The 12,744-nt window shown below is 43.4% G+C and overlaps 1 protein-coding gene across 1 annotated transcript in view; it reads left to right on the top strand.

Moving 5' to 3' along the window:
- LOC149804317 (A disintegrin and metalloproteinase with thrombospondin motifs 16-like) overlaps positions 1-12,485 on the top strand; it is a 51,616-nt gene extending 39,131 nt beyond the window's left edge. Inside the window, exon 4 of the mRNA XM_089932511.1 lies at positions 12,378-12,485. The gene's annotated coding sequence lies outside the window, so the exon portion shown is untranslated. The remainder of the gene's footprint in view (positions 1-12,377) is intronic.
- Positions 12,486-12,744: the final 259 nt, after the last annotated feature.

The following is a 12,744-nucleotide window of genomic DNA, read 5'->3' as shown; positions in this document are numbered from 1 at the left end:
ATGCCACGGTTTATGTCACATGTCATCCAACAGATTCCGTGGAAGGAACTCAATGACCATATTCAAACCGTGGATCATTACCATCAATTATTACAAGAACTGTATCCATTCAATTTTGGACGACAAGTGGTGTGTGTCTTAGTGACTTGTTTTCTGGGATTTCGTTTACCAGCCGATTCTTTGTGGACTCTTTACGATCAGTACTTACCACCTCCATGGCCTTAAATGGTCACGAAAAACTCCTTTTGCTCAAAGCCTTGCGTTTTCATCTGGATACTTCTCGACCTCAACAGGAAAAAAAGATTCGTCAACTTTTAGCGACCCAAGACGTGTATGACGATGTGTGTGTAGCTTGTGACTTACACCCTCATTGGACAGATGTTCGTGATTGGAAAAAGGGGGGTTTTGAGGCTTGGACCCAAGAAGTGGCCCAGTATGCACAAGAGTTGTTCAAGGAAAAAAGTTACTTTTCAACCTGTGTTAGTGACGGTGCCAGAAGAACCCGTCACCGAGAACAACCACTCGCTTCAGGACAGGACTGTCATGGACATGCCTGAAAGGTCATTCCGGGAGGACACTTGTGTGACAATACCTCATGTAGAGACTGTAAGAACATTACACACTGTCCCTAGGACATCTTGGTTAACCAAAACATGTTGTACAGACACTTGTTTATATTCCACTTTGATCGCTTTGCTGTGTTTTATATTCCTGTACATCACTATTTGGGTTGTATGTATTTTTGTCTTTCGTGTTCATATTTGAAACATTCAATAAACGTGTTCTGAAAAAGTATATAAACTCTTGTCTTGTTTGTTTTTTCGTGTCACAAGTGACATTTCTCATACCATGGCTACCTCTGCTGTCTCTGCTCCCTCTTCCTCTACTGTCAAAGTCATCGACGAACACTTAGATCGTGCCAGTTGGGAGGCTTTGTATCTTCGCCATCCCTTTAACATGCTCATTGCTGGACCTAGCGGTTCAGGCAAAACCGAATTCGTCAAACGTTTGATCGAACATAAACATCATTTGATCGATCGGCCCCCTCAACGGATCGTGTGGTGTTACAAAGAGTGGCAATCGGCGTACAGCCTCTTGCGAGAAAGTCAAGGCGATTCCATCGTGTTTGTGGAAGGCATTCCTAAAGAAGACGACGGCATCGTCTCTGACTCCCGTCTAACCCATTTGGTCATTTTCGACGACATGTTAGGAGAAGACGAAGAAGAAATTAAATTGTGGTTTACGCGTAAAGGGCATCACCGTAATGCCAGTGTCGTTTACATCACCCAAAATTTGTTTCAACAAAGTAAAGCCCATCGCACCATCAGTCTCAATGCGCATTACGTAGTCTTGTTTAAAAGCCCTCGAGATAAATCGCAAGTGCAAGTCTTAGCCAAACAGTTAGGAACGCCTTGGCTGACTCAGGCGTACGACGATGCCACTCAAACGCCACACGCCTATTTACTCGTCGATTTGAAACCTACGACCCCCGAGGATTTGCGATTTCGTACCCACTTGTTTCACCACTGGTGCCAAGACGGAGGACCTGTCCTGTACACGTCTCCGTCCTCGACTTCATTTCACTCCTCCCATGAAAAAAATCTATAAAAACCTCAGACCCTTTTTCGTCTGTCTCACACAGTGTGAACATGACGTCCCTTCAGTCACATCTTCCCGTCAAATTGATTCGTGCCTTGTATGGCATCAGCCGAGAAAAAGATCCACAAACACGAGCCCGTGTCTTAGAAGCTAGTCTCAAAGAAGTCTTACGATGGTTCACGGTGACGGCACGTCAATTACTCCAAGGAATCATTCAGATTCCTCATCAAACCCAACGCTTTTTCGATCGAAACAAAGTCGCTTTGGTCCAACTGGCCGATCCCCGCATCGACACTCAAACCAAAAAACAAATCATTTTGAAACCTGGAGGGAGCGGTACTCTAGGAGGGGTCATCATTCGCTCACTCTTAAGATGGGATCCTAATGCCCCCAAAGTTATCCCCAAGACAAAAGTTCAACGAAGCCCCAAGAAGAAAAAGAAAAAGACCAGGTCCCAAAGAAGAATAACTTCTCCAGTGGCAGGACCCTCCTCTTACCAGACACCACCACCATCACCCCGGAAAAAGAAAAGAAGCCCCCAGAAAAAGAAACAGAGAAAAAGTCCTCAGAAAAAGAAAAGTCCACAGAAGAAGAAAACTAGTCGCAAGAGAGGCACTTCGGCCAGGACGCAACCTTACACTCGCAAGCCACGACCTGCCACAGCGGTGACTGCGTCTCCGGCAGCCTCACGTTTGTCCACTTCTCCGTTGATGTCACCAGGAACTGAAGAGTACTTGGAGACGTTGATCACACCAAGAACTTCTCCGTTGATGACCCCCAAAAGAACTTCCCCAGTGGCAGGACCTTCCAATTTAGCGGCAGTGGCTGCTGCTCACAAAGTACCTTCTCCCAAAATCAAAGTCCAAGAAAGATCGGGCATGTTACAAAGTTTACTGGATTTGTCCAAACAAGAACTGGCTCGATTTAGTCCGTTACGTACCCCTGCACGACGTGTCATGCCTGTCCTCAAACTGATAAAACGTAAAGACAATCAGTGGCGACGCGTTCCAGTATAAAAAAGGCCTGTGACCGAGTAGGGTATCAGTGTTTTTAGGTGCTCCTAAAGACTCAAAGATGTCACCCTCCAGAAAACCCGAAGGAAAGAAAAGGAAAGGACTGCCACCACGTTTAGCCAAACATGGGGACCTGTTATCTGTCCTGTCCAAAGCTTCTCCACCCCTACGAAAAAAACTCATTCAAACGGCTTCCAAAGAGGTCATCGATACCGTGTGCGAATGTTGTTTGAACGTCTTGAAAGGCACGATCCCTTTGTCCAAACACCAGAAACAATGCTTAGGCAAACATCGTCACGTTCTTCGGAAAATGGTTCAAAAGAAAATTCCCATTCGTCAAAAAAAAAAGATGTTGGTCCAACGTGGAGGTATTTTACCTCTCTTGTTAGGCCCCATACTGAAAGGAGTCTTGGGAACCATGTTGGGAGGACTGGTGGGAGCAAGATAAAAAGGCCTTCGGAAGTCCCAAGATCTCAGAATTCACCCCTGACAACCCCATGGAAGGACGAAAACTAGCTTTAGTGCCTTACAAACGATGGATGGAATACCATCGGTGGCAAGAACAACGCACCCCGCATTTACCTCCCAATCCCAATTTGAGCGAGATGTCCCAGTTACAACACGAATTGCAATCCTTGCTGGATCGCCAAGATTTGTCCGAAACAGAAAAATCGCAAAAGTACGGTCAACTCTTGCAACGACTGCAACTCTTTCACCAGAAAGCTTTAGACGAAACAGCTTTACCCACTTTGAAAGATTTTAAGACCTTGATGAAAAGTCCAGCACCATCACCAGTACCAGTACCAGTACCACCAGTACCCGTGACCAAGACAGAAAAAGGAAAAGAAGAAGAAGAAGAAGGGTTTCAAACTCCACCAGAAAAAGTACGCAAGTTAACAACACCACCTACCTCCAGAATTGGATGGATTAAAAAGATGATGGCCACCCCTTCTTCCTCACAAGAGAAAAAGAAAGTGAAGACAGAAGTGAAGACAGAAGTGAAACAAGAACCGATATCCCCCGCTCAGACATCCTCCTCCTCTTCGACACCTATTGCCGGTCGCACACGCAAAGCCTTGCAATCCAAGAAAATACCCCAAGAGAAAAAGAGTAGCCTCTTCCAAGAGTGGGTGCCTTATTAACACACCAATCAACACAAAAAAAATGGAAAAAGTCTTAGCTAGCATTTACTACGATCCCTCGCATCCTGCAGGTTACGCAGGAGTTCAAAAATTGCATCGTGCTGCCAAAACGCGACTGAAAAGTCTCCGTTTACCTCAAGTGCAACGATGGTTACAAGAACAAGCTACCTACACTTTGCACAAACCCATTCGACGCAAGTTTGCCAGAAGTCGCACCCGAGTGGAAGGCATCGATCATCAATGGCAAGCCGATTTAGCCGATGTCTCTCATTTGGCCAGCTACAATCGTGGTTACAAATATTTGTTTTGTGTCATCGACGTCTTTTCCAAATTTGCCTGGGTCGTGCCCTTGACTTCCAAATCGAGCAGCGAGTTAGTACGAGCCCTGCAACGGGTGTTGAAACAAAGCGGTCGTCGCCCTCTTCGATGGCAAACGGACAAAGGCACCGAATTTCTGAACCAAGCTTTCCAAAAAGAATTAAAGAAACGTGACATTCATTTTTTTACCACCGAGAATCCCGAAACCAAAGCCAGCATCGTGGAACGTTTTCAACGCACTTTGAAAGAACGCATGTGGAAATATTTTACGCATCACCACACTCTGAAGTACATCGACATCTTACCGCACCTGGTGCAAGCGTACAACCAATCTTACCATCGAAGCATCGGACGTGCCCCGCAAGACGTGACTCCCGACAACGAAGTGCTGGTGTTCGAGCGCCTGTTCGGTACGTCCCCGACGAGGGCTGTCCCCAAGAAAAGTGGAGAGTTGACCGTAGGAGATTGGGTGCGCATTGGCAAAACCAAACGCACTTTCGACAAAGGTTACTTACCTAACTGGACGACCGAACTGTTTCGCGTCACTGGACGAGTGCATGGCCGTCATCCTGCCGTCTATAAATTGGAAGACATGAACGGAGAAGTACTCAAAGGAACGTTTTATTTGCCCGAGTTACAACGTGTCACCAAAAAAGAAGACGACGTGTACGACATCGAAAGCATTCTCGAACGCAGAACCCGTAAAGTGGGCAAACGACGTGTCAAAGAAGTCAAAGTACGTTGGAAAGGATATCCACCCAGTTTCGATTCTTGGATCGACGCTTCGCAAGTCATCGACTATAAAAAGAAGAAGTGACCATCATGCCCTTTCACACATCAGACGCAGCTACGTCGACCAGTCCTTCTTCCCCTAGTTCTTCTGTGCAAGATTTACAAAAACAACCCTTGTGGGTGTGGTGTGGAGAACGTGTGCCTAAAACGCAAATCGTCTTTTTCTGCCAAATCTTCGTGGTGTATTGTGTCATCGGGGCAGCCATCGCCAATTTGAGTTTGCAACAAGGAGACAAACAATTGTGGACCATTTTATTGAGCAGTTGCATCGGTTACCTGCTTCCCAATCCCTCCCTGAAATTCTCCTCGAACGGGAACGTTGTGTCCAGTGCCAGTGTCAGTGCCAGTCACCACTCCAACCACAACAACCACAACCAGAACCCCATTTTGGGCGGAGACACGCCTCTGACATCCACTAACCCCTCGGACAGCCACAGAACTCTGGAATTATGAGTCACCAAAACCAATTTTACTTAACCTTACCCAGTGACAGTTCCATGGAGGTGTTTCCCAACAACACGTTGTGCTGTTACACGGCCAAATTACCTCAAGCCATCCCGTTAGATCACGAAGCCCATTGGGAAGTGGCTTTAGTGGAAATGATTCACCCGACCCAAGTCCACAATGTCCTTAACAATCAAAATACTTTTAAGGTGGAAGTTCATGACCAACCATTGCAAGTAGAGTTGGATAAGACTAGTAGCACATATACCAATAAAACCTATGATGAGAAAACTAAAACGTGGACCTACAACTTTATCATTCCCCCAGGCTATTATTTCAGTGGTCATCATTTGGTCAGCGCCATAGCCTCCAAGTTTAATGGCGTGTTCCATAAAGCTTTGAGTAATGTCCAAAAAAGTGTCACCCTGGAATACCACAAAATAGCTCGTCGCTTTCTGATGAAATTTTCTGAGGGGTCCAAAAAATTCATGTCTTTCTTATTTTGTCCTGAATTGTTTGACATATTGGGCGGTGACACAGAGATGAGAATGGTCATGATGAAGAAAAACGAATTGCCAGTCATTTCCGACAACGATATTTTTGCCAGGTATTTTCGTTTCCCGGTAGAACTGAACCAAGGACTGAATTTGATCTTTGTGTATTCCGATATAGTGGAGTACAACGTGGTGGGACACACCTCCGTACCGTTACTGCGTGTCATTCCTTTCAAAGTGGATTCTGCCACGAACGCTGACGAGGAAGGTGGAAACACTTACCACGTCCACCGCGAATTTGTCCATCCTCACTATTTGCCGGTCAGCAAGTCGTATTTGGACACGGTCAACATTACTATAAAAGGAGATCTGGGACAAAATATTCCATTCACCAAAGGAAAAGTCACGGTGAAACTCCATTTTCGAAAACGGTTCTCTCACGACTCGTAAGTAAGTCATGTATCCAGTGTACCAAGGGGTGGCTCGACAGCGAGGACACGGTTTAGGAGACATGTTAAAATCGGCCTTTCGTTCGGTGGCCCCAGTCTTGAAACCGATGGTGACACGCGGATTGCACGCCTTGAAAGATGCGGCACTGACGCAAGGCAAAGAATTTCTCCAAAATGTCATCATCGACAAACAGAACCCTAAAGAAGCCTTCATGAGGGCTGGCAAAAATGTCTTGCTGCAAACGGGCAAAGACATTTTAGGCCAACGAGACACACCTATAAATGCCCTGCACGCTACCGAGTCAAGCATTCAGCAAGGACAAGGCAGAAAGAGACGACGAAGAAGAAAACACCCTTTCACCAGACTTCAAGCGAGAAAGGCCAAGAAAAGAAGAACCGTTCGAGACTTAGACGTTTTCGATTATTGAAACACAGAACAAAATGATGCACCGAGAGTCTTGCGCTTGTTCCAAGACGGAACTGGATCTGTTTGCCATGCCCCCCACCATGATGACCATGCAAGAATTTCAGTGGGTGGAATTTAATCCCATCTCCTCATTGACCGATTCCGCTCCCATCGAGTTTGAAATCAAAGGACAGCCCGAAGATTACATCGATCTGAATAGCAGTTACTTGTACTTGAAAGTCCAAGTTCTAAAAAAAGATGATAAAGGAGTAGAAGACGATGACGATATAGCTCCCGTCAACAATTTCATGCATTCCTTGTTCAGCTCAGTGGATTTGTACTTGAATAACAAACTGGTCAGCAGCAGCATGGATACTTACCCTTACCGTGCCTACCTGGAAAATCTCTTGACGTACGGAACAGATGCCAAGACAAGTCATCTCAATGCCTGTGTGCTATGGGTAGATGACACACCGGACAAGTTCGACTCAATAGATAAAAGCAATGAAGGCTTTGAGGCAAGAGAAAACAAAATCTTAAAAAAGAAAAGTTTAGAACTGATGGATCGTTTGCATTTGGACATGTGGTTGCAAGAGAAATATTTGCTGAACGGGGTGAATGTTCGCTTGAGACTGAATCGCAGCAGTACCACTTTCCATTTGCAGGCTGCTGATCTTGCTAAGGCTCCTAAAAGCATAATCCAAGAAGCCAAACTCTACGTACGACGCGTAGAAGTGTTACCTAAAGTGGCAAACGAAATCAGTCAGACGTTGAGCAGAACGACCGCCAAGTATCCCATCCGACGCGTGGAAGTGAAAACGTTCACCATTCCCGCTAACCTTCAATCCATAACCCAAGATCATCTGTTTCAAGGACAGCTACCCAAGCGTTTAATCCTTGGTATGGTCGAGAATGAAGCCTTCAACGGAGCCATCGCTAAAAATCCATTCAACTTTCAACACTTCGGCGTGTCCAAGATCGAAGTCAGTCGCGATGGCAAGACCTTGTGTACCCGACCCTTTGAACCTAAGTTTGGTGACGACGAGAAGAATTACTTGAGATCGTACTTGTCCCTGTACGAAGCCACGGGTCAGTTAGGAACCAACACCAGTCACGGCATTGAGTACGACGATTATGACGGAGGCTATGCTTTGTGGGCTTTCGATTTCACTCCAGACCAAGGCAGCGACGAGGGACATTTCCACCCTATAAAATCTGGCCAGATTCGTGTGGAACTTCAGTTTGCAAAGCCACTGATCCAGACAGTGAACGTCATCCTGTATGCAGAATTCGATAATACCATAGAAATCAACAGTTTGAGAGAAGTCATTCTAGATTATTAGAAAGCCATGGAAGACTATTATCCCTCTTTACCTAGTGGAGAAACTTTGGAGATGGAATGTGAGGAGACCGTGGAAGGAGAAGAATCTCAAGACAAAGACGAAGAAGTTTTGATGAAGTCGAGATGGCCAGAACAAGAAGCCCATTTAGTCTCCTGTTTTGCCAAACACTTGGTCGACAAAATGACGGAATCGATCAAGAAAAATTGCTATGGATGTCAAAACGATCATCCCAGTCAAATTCAACACGATAAATGCCTGATGTTGAGTCAAGAAGAAAAATTGGACGAGTATCTGGACGAAGCTTGGAGTCTCATCTCGAACGAAGACGTGTTGCACCAGTGGTATAAAGACTTGCGTGAACATTCTTGTCCACCATTAACCACTCAAGAGATCCATCGTATCGAAGCTCTCCTGAATCAGAGTGAAGAAACAGAACGAATAACCGTTTATTCGTCAGACATTTTCAAGCAAAAAGTCAGGATCGAATTGACGACTTATTATTACCTGTGAAGAAGAAAAAAACAACACAAAACAATGGATACCTGGGAACTTTATTACCTTTTGAACCACAGTTCGTATACGTCTTCTTGGAATCCTGTCGTCTGTGCTAAAGATGAACTCCCTCATCGCAAACTTAAGACCATCAAGCTTACGTGATCAACACGGACGACAGTCATCTCCCAGGAACCCACTGGGTAGCCGTCTACTTTCCTCAAGAAGGATGTGTGGAATATTTCGATTCGTATGGATTGCCGCCTTTGGAAGACGATATCATCGACTTTATGAGAAGAAATGCTCAAACCAACCGATTCAATAACGTGAAATTACAAGGCACAGATTCCTTTGTGTGTGGACAATATTGCGTGTATTTTCTGCATCATCGCAGCCTGGGCTATTCCTTAGAACATTTAGTGACTCATTTCGATCCTCGTTCTTCTGCTAGAAACGATGTGAAAGTAGATCGATGGTTTTGTGACCATTATGCTTATCTTTTGTCTCAAGCTAGGAAACGTAGTGTCCATCAATGGCCTAATGATTTCCAACAGTGGAAATCACAATTTCATTCACAAAGTTGTCAGCCTTGTTTAAAGTAGATTGCATTTAAAGAAAAAAATTGTTTGTGATTTGAAAAAATTGTTTGATGTTATAGTGTTGGTTTATTGTTAAAAATGTTGTTGTTAGTTAGTGTTAAGTGATTTTTGAATAAAAAATGTTGTGTTTTGAAAAAAAATGCCTTTGTGGTTTGTTTAGCTATAAGAATGTTGGATTGATGCTCTTTCATTTCTTACTATCCCTCTCATGAACGTTGCGGCTCGAAAACCGTGGGGGATGTTTTCCTTCACGTCCGCGCTTTCACTTTAAGAACCGGGTTGTTCCCAGTCTAGCCATCCATTGTCGACTCGTCCTCCTAAGAAGATGTGCTCCAAACTAGCTAAGCTCAACGAAGCCTACGTGAATTTGCATAGGGTCAGACACAGTCTGATACCGAAGCCAGAAGAAATAGAGAATGTGAGAATGTTAAAAATCACTGAAGACCTGATAGAAGAGCTCTTCAGAGAAGAAATGAACAGGGAGAAAGAAGAATGGACAGAGAAGTACAGACTTCAGAGACAGCAGCAACAGCAGCAACAGCAGCAGCAACAACAGCAACAGCAGCAGCAACCTGAAGCTGACAGAGGCTTTGTGGATTGTCGTATCGACACCAAAGAATTCTTCTTCTCTTTCCGAAGAAGCAGACCAATCGCCAGAAAGTCTATCCTCAGAGGACATCGCATTCTTAGAAACTAAAAAAAGAATGCCATAGCAAAAAAAACCAAAAAAAAACAGCCCTTTTCAGGGCTACCCAATACTCTAGAAAAGAAATAACGATCGATTTGCCAATGTGTGTAGGTAGAGTAGTGTGAAAATAAACACTAACTCTTTATTAATAGTGGAAGTGTATGTGTTTGAGTGTTTGTGTTTGTAAGTGATAAAGTAGGTTGGTGTGGATAGTAGATTAAAATGATGTTTGTTTTTTTTTTTGGGGGGGGGGGCTGATTGAGGTGTAGATTTTGGGTTAGATTGGATTGCTTTGAGTATGTGGATAGTCCATTGAAGTGATGGGTAGCATAAAAAAGTGAGCGAGTGTTTCTTTTAGGTCCGCGCGTTGTTGTTGTTTTTTGGTCATGATCTAGGTAAGATGAATTTTATGTTTTTAGGGGGATGTTTTCCTTCACGTTCGCGCTTTCAGTATAAATTGAAACTCGTTGGGCAGTCGAGCTACCCTTGTTGATTGATCAACACCAAAAATGAACACGAGACTGGAGAAACTGTTGGAACTTCATGTGCATCTGGAATATGCCAGGCGCATATTAAATGAACTGGCCGCTGAAGCCATTGTCGAGGAGGGAAGGATAAGAGAGGAGGAAAGAAGAAAAAAAGAAGAGGAGGAGAGAAGATATAAAGAAGAGGAGGAGGAAAAGGAGAGAAGAAAAAATTTCAGAATCCCAGAGAGTGAAAATTGGGATTCTGAAGCGACATATCCTGCCTCTGCTCTCTCCCCCCAAAAGGTAAAAAGTAACTGGGGGATAAGATGTGTATGTGGCGCCAGGCCTGGAAGGTGCCACCATTAACCAGGTGTCCATGAAGTTCCAAACAAAACAGCCCTTTTCAGGGCTACCCAATACTCTAGAAAAGAAATAACTATTAATTTGCCAATGTATGTAGGTAGAGTAGTGTGAAAATAAAAACTAACTCTTTATTAATAGTGGAAGTGTATGTGTTTGTGTGTTTGTAAGAGCTCAGGTATGTTGGTGTGAATAGTAGATTATGGGTTTCTAAGCAAATGTGGAGAGTATAGTTAGGGTTATATTATATGAAATGAGAAAAGTGGGATGTTTTCCTTCACGTCCGCGCGATGTTCGGTCATCATCTAGGTAAGATCCATTTTATGTTTTAGGGGATGTTTTCCTTCACGTTCGCGCTTTTCGTATAAGAATCCACAGTATTCGTCGTTCAAACCATTCTGCAAAGAATACAAAGAAGATGGCGTCAAACCAAATGGACAAATTACAAACCTTGCAAGACGTTTTAGACAACTTAGGAATAATGGAACAGATGCTATTAAGACTGGTTGAAGACCATTATTCCTATAGTCCCCATCGTGTAAAGATGGAAATTAACAATTTAAGGAAAGCAAAGGACAAGATTAGTGGTGTCATGAAAGAGATCAAGGAGGAGAAGGAGGATGAAGAGGAAAAGATAAGAATAAGAACATAGAACGAAAAAATTGAAAAAGAAGAGGAAAATGAGAAGAGGAAGAAAGAAGAAGAGGAGGAAGAGAAGAAAGAAGAGAAGGAGGAAAAAAAAGAAGAGAAAGAGTGTTGGAGATAAAATAAGAAGTTGGTGGAGGAAAAGAAGAAATTAGAAGAAGAAAACCCAAAGGCCCTTTTCAGGGCCAGCCATATTTCTCGAAAAGAGATAGTCTTTTGAATTGCCTACCCCTTTTTTTTTTTTTTAAAAAAAATTTTTTTTTTAAAAAAAAAATCCCATGTTCAATTCCCCTTGTCCCTAAACAAGCCCAAACTCTATTCCCATGTTAAATTCCCCTTGTACGTAAAGTGCCCCACGATTTATCGCCATGTTAAATTCCCCTTGTACGTATAGTGCCCCACGATTTTTCTCTATGTTAAATTTCCATTGTACGTATAGTGCCCCAAGGGTGTTTTTAATGCTAATTCCCATTGTACGTATAGTGCCCCCCTTCACTACTATTGGATCTGAAAAGAAGTTATAAACTTTAGATATCTTTGTAAAGTCTACCTTGTTTCACAAAAGATTTCTTAAACATATTAAATTAAAATACAGTATACCAGGAACTCTATGAACAAAGCAATAAAGAAACTAATTATAGTTAACTAACAAGACATTCATTCCTTATTGACCTACTTTTCTACATTATGCTGGATAGAGTTGCTACAGAACATGTGTTGTTGTGGGGTTTAACGCCATTTTTCAGCACACGATAGGCTATACATGGCGGCCAGTATTAATGGTGGAGAAAGAACCCGGGAAAACCCCGGAAAGAACCACCGACCCACGAGAAGCTACTGGCAAGCTTTCTCACATACCCACATTAGCCGAATCCGAGACTCGAACCCACGCAGACAGAGGTGAGATGGCAGTGATCCGTAACGAGAGCGCTTTAGACCACTCGGCCACTCGGGGCCCCCAGAACATGTGTATGGGATGCTTTGTAGTTTTACCTTCGATTGTCCGTCAGTTGATCGATACATTCTTTATCTCGTCTTGGTCATATTGTTACAGGCACTCTAATATAGTTGTGTTGTTTATTGTGTTTTTACCCTACTTTTTTATTCTTTGCCATCTCGTCCACAGAATGTGATTTCCCTCAGCTCTTAATGGACAACGACGAAACAAAGGGGTATATCTTCCAAAGAGTGTGGATTTTGCAACTAGAAATCGAATTTGAAAAAGACTAATGGGTATTTTGAGTCAGTTATTCTTGAAGCTTTGGAATATAAAAAATCACTTCAGAAGGCATCATTAATTTTGAATAAATATTTATCTCAATACTATTTTTGGTTACTTTCTCTGTGTGTTTACATGTGTGGGTGCGTGTGTGTGTCTATGTAGGTTGGGGTATAACGGTGAATAATAATGTGTAGCGATGTGTGTTGGTGGTATAAACGCGAATGACAAGTCTTACGGTGTGTTTCTCTGCTTTTTGCTCACTTTTAATCCG

Source organism: Sinohyriopsis cumingii, chromosome 2 (assembly GCF_028554795.1).
Source record: "Sinohyriopsis cumingii isolate HCF-2022 chromosome 2, ASM2855479v2, whole genome shotgun sequence".
Taxonomy (NCBI): domain Eukaryota; kingdom Metazoa; phylum Mollusca; class Bivalvia; order Unionida; family Unionidae; genus Sinohyriopsis; species Sinohyriopsis cumingii.
The sequence above is the reverse complement of the archived record's forward strand: the minus strand, read 5'-3'. Positions and strand labels throughout refer to the sequence as shown.